This window comes from Eptatretus burgeri, chromosome 1 (genome assembly GCF_056783735.1).
Source record: "Eptatretus burgeri isolate ZD-2024b chromosome 1, Ebu_testis_v1, whole genome shotgun sequence".
NCBI lineage: Eukaryota > Metazoa > Chordata > Myxini > Myxiniformes > Myxinidae > Eptatretus > Eptatretus burgeri.
The window spans coordinates 57,926,605-57,945,860 of NC_140961.1; the positions used below are offsets into that span (position 1 = coordinate 57,926,605).

A 19,256-nucleotide genomic window follows, 5' to 3' on the forward strand; every position below is an offset into this window, starting at 1 on the left:
TCATTTCCAGTCAGACGGCTTTTCCAGTCATTTAGCGCCAGTGAGTTGGTGACAGCCTCAGTTCCTCACAGCTAGTAACAGTTGTCCGTCAGTTGTGGCTCCTGGCGGTGGGTGACACTCGGACCCTTAATGCTCCTGCTGCTGCTCGAGACCTGCTTCTTGGCGTGCCTGGTTCCTGGGTGTTGGCAACGGACAAGGAACGCTCACGCATTTCAGGACGTTTTTATTTGACGTATGACTTCTATTTGATGAGTGAGCGGATTTCTCTTCCCCCCCCCCCCACTGAATGATCTCCTGGGTACCCTTGTCTGTGTTTAATTGTTAAGTAAGTCAATCCTCGGTAAGCCTCTGCTCTTTGTCTCTTTTTCCATCACTGCCTCATTAATTATTTATTTGCTTGCGATCATTTTGATTGCTTTGAATTACCTTATTTTAACCTCAGAGAAATAAAAAGTTATTTTTATTTATTTATTCTCTCATTAATTAATTATTTGTTGACATTCCAACCTGTCCGTGCTTGTCCTTTCCTTCCACTGATCCAGCATTGTCTGAACCCAGACAGACTGGGAGGTAATTACCACATGAATTGACCTGTAATAGTCAGCACGCACCAGCGGTTCAACGCTCAGCCGCCCGAATTAAGATCTAATCAAGATAAGATTGGTACTTTTCCGATGGCGCGCTCCCCGTTCAAGTAACCATGTGACCTCGAGTTAAACGGCATAATTAGACAGTGGACATTGGAACTCATGGTTAACTGGTTCTAAAGCAACTCACCGGGCCATAAAGTTAATTGTAAGCAGTGGCCCCCAGTCCGGCTCTTCTGAGGACAAATGAGGATTAAACCCCATCATAATACATTCGTACCCGTGGCCGCAACAATATAGAGATGTATATATGTATACATATATATATATATATATATATATGTATATATATATATATATATATATATATATATATATATATATATATATATATATATATACGTATATATGCACAAATATATTGGTAAATCTATGTGTAATGCATATATGAATATATATTTGCATACACATTGAAATATATGTGTATATATTTATATGTACATACGAGGTGTTTTCAAAAAGTATCCAACCTTAATTTTTTGTGCGTAAACAAATGAAGCTAGGGAGGCGTGGTTTGGTGCACGTATGTAGGTGATCCTAATCCGTATGAGTGAATATTTTCCCACCTGCAGAAGCTGTCAGTCGCCGACAGACCGCCGATGAGTGAGGAAGTGCAAGTGAGCGCCGTCGGATTTTCGTTTTTGACAAAATGACGGATCACTGTGGTCTCATCGCCAGTGATCACTGTGCTGAAGAAGTTGGGATCGCTGTTCACAATCTCCAGCATGTCCTGTGCGATCTCCAAACGGAGTTGCTTCTGCTCAATCGTTCGCAGCTTTGGCACGAAGTTCGCTGAGATTCTCCTTCAGCCCAAATCCTCAGTCATAATGGAATGAATGGATCCAATGCTGACACTCACCTTGTCTGCAAGTTCTCTGATCGTGATTCGATGATCCTGCATCAGCAGGGTCCTCACTTGGTCAATGACGATCTCATTTCGGGATGTTGAGGGCCTACCAGAACGTGCTTCACTTTCCACTGATGTGAGATCATCCATGAAGCAGTTGTACCACTCTTTTGTCTGTGTGGTGCCCACTGCTTCTTTCCTGAAGGCCAGTTGAATCTTGCAGATCGTTTCCACATGGGAATCGCCAAGCTTTACACAAAATTTGATGCAGTAGCGTTGTTCAAGTTTTTCCGTCATTTGATCAAAAACGAAAATCCGATGATGCTCACTTACACTTCCTCACTCATCGGCGGTCTGTCGGCGACTGACAGCTTCTGCAGGCGGGAAAATATTAATGCATACGGATTAGGATTGCCGACATACATGCACCAAACCACGCCTCCCGAGCTTCACTTGTTTACGCACGAAAAATTAAGGATGGATACTTTTTGAACACACCTCGCATATATATATATATATATATATATATATATATATATATATATATATATATATATATATATATATATATATATATATATATATATATATATATATATATATATATATATATATATATATATATATATATATATATATCGCACATGCACGGGATAGCAGTACAACATAGCTGGTAGCAGACGACAGACCGTACACGGGGAATGACAAAAATACGTATTGTGCAAAATGCAAGTGGTCCTATGGAACGCCAAGGCTTCTCAAACATTGTCGGCATGTCCGCTAAGTGCCACAGCAATTTCATAGGGTTCGTGTGAAGGCAAGCCGAGTTTTTAGTGTGCAAGCTTGGTATTATAATATATATATACATATATATATATATATATATATATATATATATATATATATATATATATATATATATACACATATACATACATGTATGATGTCCATCTAAAAAGTAACAGGACTGCCTTCACAGAAATTTTATTCCAAAAAATATATTGAAATCACAGCTTGTCCTCTTCAAGATAGTTTCCCTCCAGTCTCACACACTTGTCCATCCTCTTCTTCCACACTTCGATGCACCCCCAGAAGGCTATTTCTGGAATCCTCCGGAGCTCCGTTGTCACGGCCTTTGGATGGCCTCCACATCAGGAAATCTGGTCCCCTTGATCACCCCCTTGAGCTTGGGGAAAGGGAAAAAAATCACAAGAGCCAAGTCTGGCGAATACGGGGGTTTCTCCAGAGTTGGCACATTCCTCTCCTCCAGAAACTGTCAGATACTCAGGCCAGATAATCCTGTGAGCAGGAGCATTTTCATGGTGGAGCACCAAGGCATTGTTCTCACACAGATCCCAAATCTTGTCCCAGACCGATCTCATGAGGTGCCGGAGGATCTCCTTGTACACGTATTGATTCACTGTTTGACCCTGTGGTAGAAACTCGAAGTGGACGATGCCCTTGATGTCAAAAAATGTGATGAGCATCACCTTGACCATCGACTTCGACATCCTTGCTTTCTTTGGTCTTGGTGATGCCGGACTTTTCCACTGACGACTCTGCCGTTTGGTCTCGGGATGGGATTCAAATATCCACGATTCTTGGCCAGTAATGACTCTCCCAAGCAGGTCTGTATCGTCCTCCAGGCGCTCAATAATGTAATGACAGACAGTGACTCTTTACTGTTTCTGGTTCTCAGACAACAGCTTGGGAACCATCTTTGCGCACACCTTGCGCATTTCAAGATTTTCAGTGATGATGCTCCAGACAGTGTCCTTGTTGATGGAAAGTTCCTCAGCAATCATGCGCACCTTGAGTCTACGATCTGCGTGCACCATCTGCTTCACATGCTCAATGTTGTCTGCCGTTCTGCTCGTTGAAGGTCTTCCAGACCGTAGGTCATCTTCAACCTCCTCCTGTCCCTCTTTGAACCTCTTGTGCCATTCAGATGTACGTGTACATGACGTCGTTTCTTACCTGAAGACTTGCTCCAGCATTGCGAAGGATTCGGAAGGTGTTTTGCCAAGCTTGGCAAGAAACTTCAGATTAACTCTCTGCTCACGACTTATTGCACGATGACTCAGGCTCAACAAGGTGAAAGCACGACCTGTGAAAAATCACACAATGAGCGCAGTCAACCATCACCAATCATATATATATATATATATATATATATATATATATATATATATATATATATATATATATATATATATATATATATATATATATATATATATATATATATATATATATATATATATATATATATATATATATATATATATATATATATGTATATATATATGTATATATATGTATGTATATATTTCTGGATTGTTGTGAAAGACTGTGACTCAACCCGTTCATTCAAGTTGTGTAAGTGGAGCACACAGCAGGTTCAGTTCCGTTACTTTTTCGACGGACCTCGCATACATTATATATATATATATATATATATATATATATATATATATATATATATATATATATATATATATATATATACATATATATATATATATATACATATATATATATATATATACATATATATACATATATATATATATATATATATATACATATATATATATATATATATATATATATATATATATATATATATATATATATATATATATATATTTAGATAGAGAGAGATAAATACTATTTATATTTTGTGATATATGTATAGATATATAGATATAGATATATACATTCGATATATTTATTGATAGATAGATAGATGGATGGATGCTATATATGTATTTATATATGTACATATATATATACACTATATGTCCAAAAGTAAGTGGACACCTGCTTGTCCAACATCTCATTCCAAAATCATGGGTATTAATATGGAGTTGTTCCCCCCCCCCCCTTTGCCGCCATAACAATGTCCACTCTTCTCTGGAGGCTTTCCACTCGATTTTCGAACATTTCTGTGGAGATTTGCTTCCATTCAGCCACAAGAGAATTAGTGAGGTCAAGCACTGATGTTGGGCCATTAGGTCTGGCTTACAGTCGGCTTTCCAAGTCATCCCAAAGGTGTTCGATGGGGTTGAAGTCAGGGCTCTGTGCAGGCGAGTCAAGTTCTTCCACACTGATCTCGACAAACCATTTTTGTACGGACCTCACTTTGTGCACGGGGGCATTGTCATGCTGAAACAGGAAAGGGCCATCCCCCAAACTGTTGCCACAAAGTTGGAAGCACAGAATAATCTGGAATGTCATTGTATGCTGTTGTATTAAGATTTCCCTTCACTGGAACTTAGGGGCCTTGCCAGAACCATGAAAAACAGGCCCAGACCTTTATTCCTCTTCCACCAAACTTTACAGTTGGCTCTATGCATTCGGGCAGGTGGTGTTCTCCTGGCATCCGCCAAACCCAGATTAGTCCGTCGGACTGCCAGATGGTGAAGCGCGATTCCTCACTCCAGACAACGCATTTCCACTGCTCCAGATTTACACCACTCCAACCGACACTTGGCATTGCACATGGTGATATTGGGCTTGTGTGCGGCTTCTCGGCCATGGAAACCCATTTCATGAAGCTCTCCACGAACAGTGATTCAGATGACGTTGCTTCTAGAGTCAGTTTGGACCTCGGTCGTAAGTGTTGCAACCGACGACAGGCAACTTTTCTGCGCTACGCACTTCAGCACTCGGCAGTCCTGTTCTGTGAGCTTGTGCGGCCTACCACTTCGTGGCTGAGCTGGTGTTGCTCCTAGACGTTTCCACTTCACAATAACAGCACTTGCAGTTGACCGGGGAAGCTCGAGCAAGGCAGAAATTTGATGAACTAACATGTTGGAAAGGTGGCATCCTGTGATGTTGCTGCGTTGAAACTCACTGAGCTCTTCAGTGTGGCCCATTCTCCTGCCAATGTTTGTCTGTGGAGATTGCATGGCTTTCTGCTTGATTTTATACACCTCTCAGCAATGGGTGTGGATGAAATAACCAAATCCACTAACTAGAAGTGGTGTCCACATACTTTAGGCCATGTCGTGAATGAATATAAAATGTCATTTTCTGTCTGTGTGTCTGTGTGTCTGTTTGTAGCACCTATGTGTAACACCAAAACTACTTGGCCAATTGCCACCAAACTTGGCACATGGACCAAGTTCAACCTTGTGTTGAACGCGGGCTACTTGGTTCCATCTGTAGTCGTGGGGGTTCGGAAGGGAAGATTGCCGAAAATTCTCTACGTAAATGTGTATTGTGTAGCACCTCCTGGTGGTGGTGGCAGGGGGTATTATAAGTAAGCTTTGGAGATAACCTGCATTTTTGCACTGTAAATGTCCCCAGAGAGTGGGATTCCCCAAAGCCAACCTCCACTAATCAGAGGAGGCAGAAGAAGGGGTGATATGAGTGAGGGGAAGGGATGGGAAGAGCGGGGATGGGTGGAAGGAAGGAGGGGAAGGGGTGGGAGGAGTGGCCCGGCAACGCCAGGCACCCCTGCTCGTATACATACATACATACATGCATACACACATGCCAAGTCACAGCTTGTACTATCAGAATATTCACTGACATTGTTTGGAAATGCAAATTGCCTCAATAACTGTTTTTATTTTTGTATCCAATCAAGGCTCGTGGCAGAGCCAGTTTGATGAAAATTCCGTACGAGAGCTATTATAATGAGATTCATCTCTAAACATGTATTATTTTCATATCACTGTTCTGCAATATTGTTCAGTTCCCCAGTAAAAACAATTGGCACTTTCACTGGGATTTATTTTCCTTACGTCTTACTGCCAAACATATTGATGAGGCTTGGCACTTCACAGAAGCTGAATTGCAGAAGCTCAGATGTAAATGATCATGTCAAGAGAAGCCATCGATTCAAACTGCCTGCCAGATTCGATGTTTGGCCCACATGACTTGCCATGTGCCTTCAGCATCATGAAGACTTCATCTTGTGCTTCCTCAGCCCAGGTTGCCTGCACCCCTCTTTGTTGAAGCCCAGGTTACCTGCACTCCTCTTTATTATTTACTGAAACTGCAACACGATAATATAATGACTCTGAAAATGGCCCTTTGAGAGATGCTCGTCTGTCATCAGTGTTCAAAAATCCAACAGTTCTGATGTGAGTTATAACATGCAAGAAGAATAGAAACATACAAAACCTGCTTCATTCGAACTATCACCCGTGAACCCTTCTACCTTGTAATATTGATGTATATACAGCCACAGATGGTTCAGCATAGTAACAATCTTACCTTGAAGTTATCTGCATTTCATCATCGAATCGGGGAGAATCCCAATAATATGCACAGTGATTATGATCATGATTAGATAGAAGTCTGATTTCAAGGACTCGGTGAAGGACGACACAAGAGTCAGTTATTTCAGCAGGTCGTCAAACCAAAAGCACACCTGTGACATTCATACGAAAGATATTGACCATTATCTCGGAAGAATTTCTCTTTTATGAACAACAACCCGATCATATCAAAATTATTTGCTTTTTTTATTTGTATCCAAGGTCAAGGCTCATGGAAGAGCTAAACCATAGAACAGATTGGGATGCAACATAACAAAAGGACCAGTAGAGAGGGGGGCTGGGGCAATTAAAGAAGGAGACTCTGACAAATAAAGAGAATGAGGGGTAGGGGAGGATGCACGGGGTAGCAAGATAGATACAGAAACAAATTCTTTGGAGAGAAAAACTGGAAATTTGGAAGGAGGTTGGCTTGGTGGTGAGGGTTAATGGGGTAGAAAAGATCATGGTTTTGGATTGGGGATGATTTGAGATGGTGGTGAACAGCTGTCTTGAGGACCTGGAGGAAATAATGAGGTTGAAGAGAATGTAGAAGTTGGCTCCACAGGTGGAAAAAAAGAGGAACAAATGAGTGAAGGTGAGCAGTGATCCTGGATTTTGGTAGTTTCATCAAAAGGTTTGGTGGTGTGCCCTGCACAAACCTGGCGGACACAAAGCACTATTTTGATGCGCTCCGAACTGATTAGGGCAGAGGGTGCAAGACCAGAAAGGAGGTGGAAGAAGACAGAGAGACCACTGACCTGTCTGTAATGATGAAATGATAGGACCATTGACTCAGTTTCATTGTGAGCGATTCTAATCACCTTAGGCCTTAGTTATTTTATAACTTGGTTTACGCAGTTCTTCAGCTAAAACGTTGGGTTGGTAGGTCGAAATATAAATATAAATATAATTTCAATTTTTAGAAATTATATATTTTTATGATTTTTTTGGATGTTCCATGGAAAAGACAACGGTAGGTGAGGGGGGGAAATAAATATAAATCCTGGACCAGGAGGATCTAAGGAAACATTGAAGATGGAAGACCATTCAAATGCAGGAAGCCCATGTTCACTGTATCATCTGATGTGAAAAACAATAAAGAAGGATTAAAACTTGTTTTTACAATATAGTCTGGCAGGTTTTTCTTATAAAAACCTGTTGGATCATCAAACAAATGGAAACAATGCTGAGAAAATTACTGTCCAAGTTGTAGATGTGTGCGTGCATACCAGTGCATAGTGCTGGATACGATTTTAAAAAATGTGTCTACAAGGATTCAACACACTCAAAACGGTCAATCAGAGCCATAACCAGCTCTTACTTTTCAGTGGGCATCTGATCGTACCGTCTCCTCATCCCCATGAGCACATCAAAGGCTGATTTCTGGTCCGTTGAAGGCTGAATATTAGCATCTCACAGGAAAACTTTGACGTATTTGGCACCGAAATCTTTCAATATGAACAGCGGTGTACAACTTTCGACAGAAACAAAATCGGCACGATCGAGAGTAGCCTGTGAATCATCCCTGCTACTGCACTGAATTGATGCAATCCTTCGGCCAGAATATTCGTCATCAAGATGTTGCGTGATTAAATCACCAATACAGTCACTCAAATTTATACCGCTGACATACTTCTTAACAATCACTTTCGCCCCAGAAACCATAGTCAATCTGAACCATGTTGGCCACTGCTCAGACGCCATGACCAAAGACAACTGCGCAGCTCCACTGCGCAGTTTGGTTAAAGGTGACTCGGCATTTTGGCGCGCGCGCACGAAATTATATTTTGAAAATAAATGCCGACGTTTACATTTCAGGTTTTGAAACTTTTGCACCTTCAGTGGAAAATGTATAAATATAAAAGGCTAAAAATGTGTTTTATATTTATATTTCATTTCGGCAAATATACCGTCAGCGGATCCGTAAACCAAGTTATAAAATAACTAAGGCCTTAGTGTGGTGCAGTCTTTAGTTAATTCAGTCTTTAGTTGAACGTCTTTAGTTAACACAGAATTTTGTTTCAAAATGATGTAATTGCCAATCTTAAATTATTTTTTTTTTAATTTGATAATAAAATAGTTTGTTGCTTCATTTGTTTTTTTTTACCTCTGCCACCGAAGGTGAAGGGGGTTATGTTTTCACCCCTTTCTGTCTGTATATGTGTCTGTTTGTGCACAGGACATCTCAAAAAAGTTGTAGATGGATCTGGATGAAATTTTATGGGCAAGTTCGGTGTGTGACAAGGAAGAATTGATTCTATTTTGGTGAAGATCCGGATCCAGATCCAGATGTGAGAATTATTAAGTGATTCTTCACCATTGAGATATAGGGCCAAAAACGATATATAGCATGATATCTCAAAAAGTTGTGCACGGATTTGGATGAAACTTGGTGGACACGTTGGGTGTGTCGTAAGGACGAATTGGTCCGATTTTGGTGAAGATCCGGATCCAGATCTGAAAAAGAAAATTATTTGATTTTTAAAGTGATTCTTCACCATTGAGAGAGAGGGCCAAAAACGATAGAGTACTGTATAACATGATATTTCAAAAATATATTGGGCCCGATATGTTCTTGTGGATCAGATGTGACGTGGCACAGGTATGCGCTCTACCGAGTGTCCTTCTAATTTATACATGTGTCCATTCACCGGTTTTCATTGAATTTCACTGGAATACAATGTGAAGATGCATTTAAGGATAGTATATTATTCAGACTATATAATTTAAGGGATTTTATAGGACACAGAATGTTTAGAATTGGAGTAATTGTATTGGATAGATTAATTGTATAGGTTGTAAAAAGGGTAGTCATCAATAAAAACTGTGAAAAAGTCTTTGGTCGTTGTCTGGTGCGAAGAGGAGACAGCCTTCCTGGCAGCCATCGCATATGTACATCTAATTCGCCCACTAATTGCCACCTTGGTCTGTTTTGATGCGCTCTGAAGCAGTATAGTTATAAGGCAATTTGAAATCGTCACCTCCAGCAGGCAGAAAAATAAATTTCAAAAGATTTTGAAAACGAGACAAATTAGAAATTTTCTTTAAGCTACAAGGACCCGAGTTGGAAAAATTGAAAAGGTGTGATAAATCGGAGTCCATAAAATCAGTCTATATGTCTCTGTCTCTGTCTCTGTCTCTGTCTCTGTCTCTGTCTCTGTCTCTGTCTCTGTCTCTGTCTCTGTCTCTGTCTCTGTCTCTGTCTCTCTCTGTCTGTCTCTCTCTCTCTCTCTCTCTCTCTCTCTCTCTCTCTCTCTCTCTCTCTCTCTCTCTCTCTCTCTCTCTCTCTCTCTCTCTCTCTCTCTCTCTCTCTCTCTCTCTCTCTCTCGTCCTTTTGTGTCTGCTCCATTCAGTGTACTCACTCTTCCATGCATCCATGCATGAGCCTCGACTATGTATACAAAAAAACTGTCACATTACAAGCTGAGTGTAGTATCGTCCCGACATAGAGGATGCATCTATTAGCTTTAGTTGATAAAGATTAAAAGATCCTACGGTGTCCTTTTGATTTTTTTTTTTAATTATAAAATATCAGATCCTGTAAGAGCTAGACGAATTGGCACATTTTAACGAATAGTCAGCGAGTTATCTGGAATCCTATCCAAATTCCAAATGATTGCCCGAGCTCATGTGGAGGGGCACTGCATCAGCAGCATAGTTACATCCCAAATAAATTGTGCAACTAACAGCCACATGCTTCTACTTCAAAAGGAACCCACGTACAATTAATTTATCCTGTTTTGCCGATATTTCTTACATTTAGTTAATTATGATTTGTCAACTATAGTAAAATGCATTAATTGCTTCCAATCTACTGCTGGCCCGTCTGACCCACCAGCCAAGCATGACAATGTCCTTGTCACAAATTAGTAATGGCATCAACGTGTGTGCGTGCTGCAGGCTCAATCAATGAGTGCAAAGTCGCTCTCAGTGTCAGTCTTTTACTGATGCTATTGACCATATGCCTGAAGTGTTTTGCAATGGACAATATGCTGCAAAGATAAATCATGCCACTCCATATAGGTGAAGCCAACAATGCATGCTAATTGTTGCTATGTTTTGGGAAGCAATTATCTTTGAAAGAAAACTACATTTGCATCTTACTTGGAATTTACCAAAATAGCTGCAATGTTTAACACATGCATCGTCATGTAATGGTCCAAATCAACTCTTGTCATAGGTATGACATCACTTCTAATCTCATGTGTGCAGGCGGCTGTTCTCACAATACTCTATACACAATTTGTGTACATAATTGAAGTCACTAGTACCTTGCATTTTGCTTACTTTTACAATTTTTGTCCATTGATGTTCCAAAAATTGCATCTTTATCCTTCTCGCATAACGCTACATGTAGGAAGATGCTTCTTCTTCCTGTGTGAGCAGTAGTTTGATTTTGATCCGAACACCATGAATTAAATCACTTTAATTGCAGATGGAAGAACATGATGACAAAGATAAACCATGACATGCTACTCTCAACATTGACCATTTTAAGTCCTGGAAGCATCGTATTTCTCTGAGTAATATTAACTGCCATGGTTGCCCAGATATCATATTACTGTACAGTGAAACCTACTGTATGTTCCCTAGTCGATTTGCAGCAAGCAAAAAAAAATTCCCCCTATTTTTTGGCTATTTTAGTGTATTTTTGGTATTTCAGGGCTATTTAAAAACTATTTTTTTTACCAAAAATAGCAAAAAGATGGCTTCCCTTTCCTAATTTGTCACTATTTTTTCCTAACTTTTTTTTTCTTCAAAATTTTGCTTTTTTCACATTATTTTCCATACTGTTGTTGTACACCAAAAAACACATTATGGTTGCTATTTTTCCCCTAATTGTTTTGTTCAAAAACTGGCGATTTAAAATTTATTTTTCTCTTATTTTTTGCCTTTTTTTGTTCCAAAACTCACTATTTCAAATATTTATTCTCTCATGGAAAAAAAATAGGAAAAAATGTTTTTTGTCTATATTTTTTCCTATTTTTTTCCTGTTTTTCCCATTTTTTGACGAGTCTTAAGCCTTCCTTTTTCAAACAAGCAAAAATGGCCATATTACTGTACAATGAAACTTACTGTATGTGAGGCCTTCCTCTCTTCAAACAAGCAAACATGGCCATATTATTGTACAATGAAATTTACTCCATGTGAGGCCTTCCTCTTTTCAAACAAGCAAACATGGCCATATTACTGTACAATAAAACCTACTGTATGTGAGGCCTTCCTCTTTTCAAACAAGCAAACATGGCCATATTACTGTACAATGAAACCTACTGTATGTGAGGCCTTCCTCTTTTCAAACAAGCAAACATAGCCATATTACTGAACAATAAAACTTACTGTATGTGAGGCCTTCCTCTTTTCAAACAAGCAAACATGGCCATATTACTGTACAATAAAACCTACTGTATGTGAGGCCTTCCTCTTTTCAAACAAGCAAACATGGCCATATTACTGTACAATGAAACCTACTGTATGTGAGGCCTTCCTCTTTTCAAACAAGCAAACATAGTCATATTACTGAACAATAAAACTTACTGTATGTGAGGCCTTCCTCTTTTCAAACAAGCAAACATGGCCATATTATTGTACAATGAAACCTACTGTATGTGAGGCCTTCCTCTTTTCAAACAAGCAAACATAGCCATATTACTGAACAATGAAACCTACTGTATGTGAGGCCTTCCTCTTTTCAAACAAGCAAACATGGCCATATTACTGTACAATAAAACCTACTGTATGTGAGGCCTTCTCTTTTCAAACAAGCAAACATAGCCATATTACTGAACAATAAAACTTACTGTATGTGAGGCCTTCCTCTTTTCAAACAAGCAAACATGGCCATATTACTGTACAATAAAACCTACTGTATGTGAGGCCTTCCTCTTTTCAAACAAGCAAACATGGCCATATTACTGTACAATGAAACCTACTGTATGTGAGGCCTTCCTCTTTTCAAACAAGCAAACATAGCCATATTACTGAACAATAAAACTTACTGTATGTGAGGCCTTCCTCTTTTCAAACAAGCAAACATGGCCATATTATTGTACAATGAAACCTACTGTATGTGAGGCCTTCCTCTTTTCAAACAAGCAAACATAGCCATATTACTGAACAATGAAACCTACTGTATGTGAGGCCACTTCCTCTTTTGTCACAAGCAAATCTGGCCATATTACTTCTCAATTAAACCTAGTGTATGTTAGGTCACTTACACTTTTTGAACAAGCAAACGTGGCCATATTACTCCACAATGAAACCTACTGTATGTTAGGCGTTCCTCTTTTCAAACAAGCAAACATAGCAATATTACTGTACAATGAAACCTACTGTATGTTAGGCCTTCCTCTTTTCAAACAAGCAAACATGGCCATATTATTATACAATGAAACCTACTGTATGTTAGGCCTTCCTTTTTTCGAACAAACAAACATGGCCATATTTCTGACATGGCTGCATCATTGAGAGTCATTTTTAGTAAAGAACACAGACTAAATAAGCTCTTAATAAGCCAATCACGACTTTTACAACATGTATTATACTACCTACATGTCTATAGCAATTATGTGGTGGTAAGCTGCCATCTTGAATGGCTGCAGTCATGTGCATCAGAAACATTTCAGAATTGGAAATGGGTGGGGGGGGGATATGTAAAGGGGTGTCGCCGAATGTCATTATTGGGGGGATACCGCTGCAGTCAGTGATATGATGGCATGATAATTGTTGGAGTGGAAAAAAATTCCTGCAATATACCAAGCTGCACCACAATGCTGCACCAGGGTAAATTTTTAACATCGAGGAAAATACTGAACATTCAGATATTTAGAGATATATTCTGGACCATTCTGAGTGCAATGTGCCCCTCATTCACCCCCAACCCCTTCTCAATGGATCTCGACAATTCACATGGGTGGTCAATTTGATTCCAAAATGCATAAAGTATCCCTGGGAATGTAATGAAAAGTGAGGAAGCACAGCAAATATAATAGAGTATTTTGTATTACAAACTCAGACAGATGGAATTGAATTAACTCTGCAACCAGTGGAAATCCATCAGAGTACAACCAGAAAATACACTGGAAATTAAAAAGATTAGAATGTGAAAGGATTAGTGGTATTCTAAGAGTAAAAGTATTCATTGTAACCATGTTAATCCTTCCCACCCCTATGCACATGCATTTATTGTCTTTTTGCAATTTCGGTTAATTACCACCCCCGCGTAAAATTGCAGGTATCACGACTGCAGTATATCTAAACAAGGGGTGAAAAGAGATTTCTTCGCTTGCTGTCAGCATGAGGAATGAAGTCATTGATTAATTCAGCCATATTTATGGTGTCAACCTCCTCATAGAAGAGGGGCGGGATACACAGCGAGTTCAAGCGGCAGCGTCATGATGGCACTCAGATAATATTTCAAATATCTTGAATCTGCTAAAAGAATGCTTGGTCGTCACCGTAACAGCTTGATGGACCATTTTTAATTCACAAAACTTCACAATTTGAGATATCATCTTAAAGTTTAAATATCATATCATGAGATATCATGTTATCCCGTGGTAGATCCTTTGACATTAGAGGAAGCAATACAGTTAATAATTTATCTGTTTAACAGTCACCGCTGTTGTTGGCAGGATCATGTAGGTTCTCAAGTCCTTGAAGCTAGGATTCAAGACGGAAGCTGTCAAGATCTTCCCCATAGTGCTCTGACACGTTTCGAGGAGAATTCATCAGATAACCTGCTTCCACACCAGGTATCCTGTAGCAGATACTCAATTGCTGCTTGCACTGGCAGACTCCTGCAGAAAATCCACTCCTCCCGGCTAGATGCCGTGTTAACCAACACATCGAACCAGAGGCTCTTATACACATCCAGAGAGAGGTATGGTATGTCAAATAAATGGATTTGTTAGAAACATCTTGGAGCACAAGACTGATGTGGGAGGGAGCATGAGCTTCAAAAACCTCAGGTGCACCACCTCTTGGAATGTTTACTATAAAATGACAAATCTTCTGTTTTCTGTGCCCACAGTTTTCTTATGGTATGCTTAGTAAAGTAAACTGCTTGTCTAATGGTTACTTTTGTTGCTTGTATAGCTTTGATGAGCTACTGGTCAACATTACAATGGCTAAACTAAACTCATTGACAGAGAAATGTAAAAATCGAATTTATCGATAAATTGAAAGAACCCATTGGCACGAGATTGCACCATTTACATTCTCTGTTTACTCCTCGATCATGACCAATGCATCTTGCACAGGTTGAAGTTGAGCTTTCAGTCTATGCAGCACTTTTCACTTCAATATCAACCAGGTTGGGAACAAGGAATTTGGTGCATCATTTGCAGGCACTGCAACACTTCAGGGTTGCACAGCTTTGATCTGATCCGTTGATTGCGGTGTCGCATTGTTCTGCCGATAGCATTCCACTTTCATTGTTTAGCATTATGTAGTCCTATGTTGTAGGTTCACGAGGTTGGCATCTCATTTTCAGCGACTCCCGTTGGCTGTTGCCGCTCCTTCTACACTCTACATTGAACCAAGATTGGTTGCCTGTCTTGATGGTGACAGAGAAGCGAGAGATATATACCAGACCATGAGGTTATAGATTGTGATGGTGTACAATTATGTTGCTGCTGATAGCCCACAGCACCTCATGGATGCCCACTTTTGAGCTGCTATATCTGTCTACACTTGACCTGATGTCATGAGATTTCATGAGATCACTCCTGTCATCTGCCACCCACCCGCAAAACTGGAAACCACTGTATCCCAATTTGCTGTGAGTCTGTCCTGTTGATGAAACAGGGCATATCAAGGGATAGTGATGGAACATTCGCTGATTGGTATTATTTTGTAAGAGTAAATTATCAGCCTTCAGTGATGTGCTTAAAATGTGCTCCAAACTCTGCCTAATACAATGACTATCTACCCAACTTTATACCATTTCACTAGCTACACACCTCCACGTTTCTAAAGCGTAACAGAATTGTAAATTATATGAGGCACCACTATCTATTACCGTTTAAGCCGACACAAATGTTTACATAATGTGAACTGGAGAAGCACAGGTATTAGTGCAGAATTCTCATTTAATTACTGCTAAAATATTTTTTTTTTTTTGGAGTTATTTTTGTACTTTGTCTTTGGAGACGGGTTTTGCAATCACTTCTGTGTGTGTGTGTGGGTCTGTCTGTCTGTGTGTGCGTCTGTCTGGGCCGTAACTTTTTACTATTTGAGCATTTCTCATCAAATTTTCAACAAAGCTTAATTATGAGAATATAGAGAAAAATGAATAATTTGGTCAAAAGGTCAAAGGTACCTTTTAGCAAACGGAAGAAGAAGAAGAAGTCCGAATACGACACCTCTCATCCGTGTTAGCCTCCGACATGGTTATATTAGAACAAGCCGATTCATCACACAGTCACGGATTGTTTCACCCCAATATGGGGCCGCTCAAAAACTATTATATGTAATACTATGGATGCAATAGGATTAAGTGGAGTTCGACGTAACCATCACAGGCACGGGAAATGGTGGGTTAGCAACTATTTTATTCCACACTGCATATCAATAAGCAAGGCTGTAAATACAGCACATGCAACACGATTTTGTTTTTTTTTAGTAATTTACGTAGCATAATGTAACGCCTGATTACCTAACATCACGTAACGCGTGATAACGTCATGCGAAGCTTGATTACTGTGCATTCTGACAGGCTTGATTAACCCTTAGGATTATTCGACATATGATTACATTTTTGGGGATCCCTCATCGTGATTACCACGCGACTCAAACAAAGCCAATGAAAATCTGATGCAACAAAACCGGATGTAACGTAACGCTTGATTACATAACGTAACGCTTGATTACACAATGTAACGCTTGATTACATAACATAACGCATGATTACATAACATAACGCTTGATTACATAACGTAATGCTTGATTACATAACGTAACGCTTGATTACATAACGTAACGCTTGATTACCCTTACGATTATTCAACATATGATTAGATTTTTCGGGATCCCTCATCGTGATTACCACGAGACTCAAACAAAGCCAATGGAAATCTGTTGCAACAAAACCGGATGTAACGTAATGCTTGATTACATAACGTAATGCTTGATTACATAACGTAATGCTTGATTACATAATGCAATGCTTGATTACATAACGTAACACTTGATTACCGTGTTCTGATGTACCATGCATTCTGATGGGTTTGATTAAATCTTGCAAATATGAATACTATTATTTGACATTGATTATATTTTTCAGGATTCCTCATCGTGAGAAACACTTGACCCAAACAATGCCAATGGAAATCTCACACAACAAACCCGGACAGTGTATAATCAGCAGAGACCTACAGGCCTAATGTGTTTGGCCCACCAGAAAACCAAGATGGTGGCCATATAATTTTGTCTCGGTAATATGGTGGGTGCAGTCAAGCGATAGTTGTGGGTGTGGTACAGCAGCTGTCAGACCATTTCAAAAATCGACTCCCAACAAGAACCACAACAACAACAACAACAACAACAACAACAACAACAACAACAACAACAACAACAACAACAGCAGCAGCTCTTGTAGACCTGTGACATGTCACAGGTAATAAAGATGAACACAAGAGAGATGAGATAAGAGTCCCTGTTCAAATATTACTTTTCTTCCACTTGAACCAAGCTGGCTCACTGAAGCTTCAACTTCAGCTCATTAATGGTGCTGACGTGGGGCGAGGAACATAAAGCTTAACGTTCTGAAGAAAAGTAATTTTGTCCCTAAAAATAAAAAAGCTAAAAAAAAAACCCCCTGCTGATGTTCCTGCAACAGCTACACTATTATCCACCCCAACCATCAGGCCCATACTCTGTGCAGAGTGCCGGTGCTGCTTAAAGGCCCTGTCACACCTTGATGATTTAGCCAGCATATGCCTGACGTATGCAAAATTTGTCTAAAACGCTGGCACACGTCGAATACATTATGGGTAAGTTTGTATACGTTAAGAGCACGCTGGCATACGTCGTAATACGCTGGCTTTTTTTCGTAGTACGCTGGCATACGTCTTTGTACGCCGGCATACGTCGTAGTACGTCGAGGTGTTAGACGAATTTTCCATGCTTGAAATTTTTCGACGTATGCCAGCGTATGACTCACACGTTCCGCATAATGCTGGCCATAAGTTGTAGGCACGTTACGCGATCGTTGACACAGTCGACACACGTTACTTGTAAGTTACTCGTAAGTCGAAACACGTCAAGGTAATGGTTAGTCAGTCAGTGTTCCAGACTCCGTGGGTTTTTTTTTGGTTTTTTTTTTCTTCGGTATGACGGTGATGTTAACACTTTGATTTCTAGTGCGGTTATGATATAATATAATTAATAGGCTGCCCCTCAACGATTTAAATCATAACCGCACTAGAAATTGAAGTGTCAACATCACCGTCATACCGAAGAAGAAGAAAAAAAAAACAGGGAGTTTGGAACACTGACAATAACCATTACGTCGATGTGTTTCGACTTAGGAGCAACGTATAAGTAACGTGTGTCGACGTGTGTCAACGATCGCGTAACGTGCCTACAACCTATGCCAGCGTATGCGGAACGTGTGTCATACGCCGAGTACGTCGAGAAATTTTCAACATGCTGAAAATTTCTCGACCTACTCGGCGTATGACGACGTATACCAGCATACTACATTGTCTGCCAGCATACTACGACGTATGCCAGCGTGCTCTTAACGTATACAAACTTACCCATAACGTATTCGATGTGTGCCAGCTTGGTTTGGCAAATTTTTCATACATCAGCATACGCTAGCTAAAACGTCAACGTGTGACAGCAGCTTCACACTTCGATGTCTAGTGCGGTTATGATTTGAATCGTCGAGCCGCAGCCTATGAATAGCCTACGCCACATGATCGTCGGCGATATGCTGCCGCGTGCTATGCATAAGTTAGACTATCGTTGGGCATAGGTTGTGAACGCCGACAACACGCTCAGCATTCATTGGTATAAGTTATCTATATTGAAACGTTCTGTGTACATTACTAATACGTTATGCATACGTCCAACACGTTATTATACGCCCAAAACTTTTTTAAAAACATCAATAGTTCAGCGTACGCCAGCGTTTTAGAAACATTTTGATACCTTGCCATACGCTGGCTAAAACGTCAAGGTGTGACAGCCCCTTTAGCAGACTCATTGGCTATTGGGCACAATCCTGGACGGGTCACCACTCCAACACAGGATACTCAAATGGCTCAATCATCCCAGAAAGCTGGTACTCATTTTGCTGACCTCAGAAAGACGACAGGCTGGGTCAACCCCACTTGATATCAATTCAATAGTTGAGCAGGATTTGAATGCAGGACCTTAGGATCCCAAGCCGACAACCCTACCCATCAAGCCAACATTGGATATGAAGCCCACACATGATGGGCCAAATGTCCTCAACCTGTGTCCAAGTTCCTCGTATTT

At 40.0% G+C, this 19,256-nt stretch overlaps 1 protein-coding gene and 1 long non-coding RNA gene across 4 annotated transcripts in view; one reads left to right on the forward strand and one right to left on the reverse strand.

The window, feature by feature from the left end:
- ELFN1 (extracellular leucine rich repeat and fibronectin type III domain containing 1) overlaps nucleotides 1-19,256 on the reverse strand; it is a 177,952-nt gene that overhangs the window by 118,247 nt on the left and 40,449 nt on the right. The gene's annotated exons all lie outside the window — the stretch shown is intronic.
- Nucleotides 152-17,978, forward strand: LOC147034554 (uncharacterized). The gene is made up of 3 exons (XR_015060205.1): nucleotides 152-232; nucleotides 14,402-14,737; nucleotides 17,053-17,978. It is a non-coding gene; the product is annotated as an uncharacterized LOC147034554 (long non-coding RNA).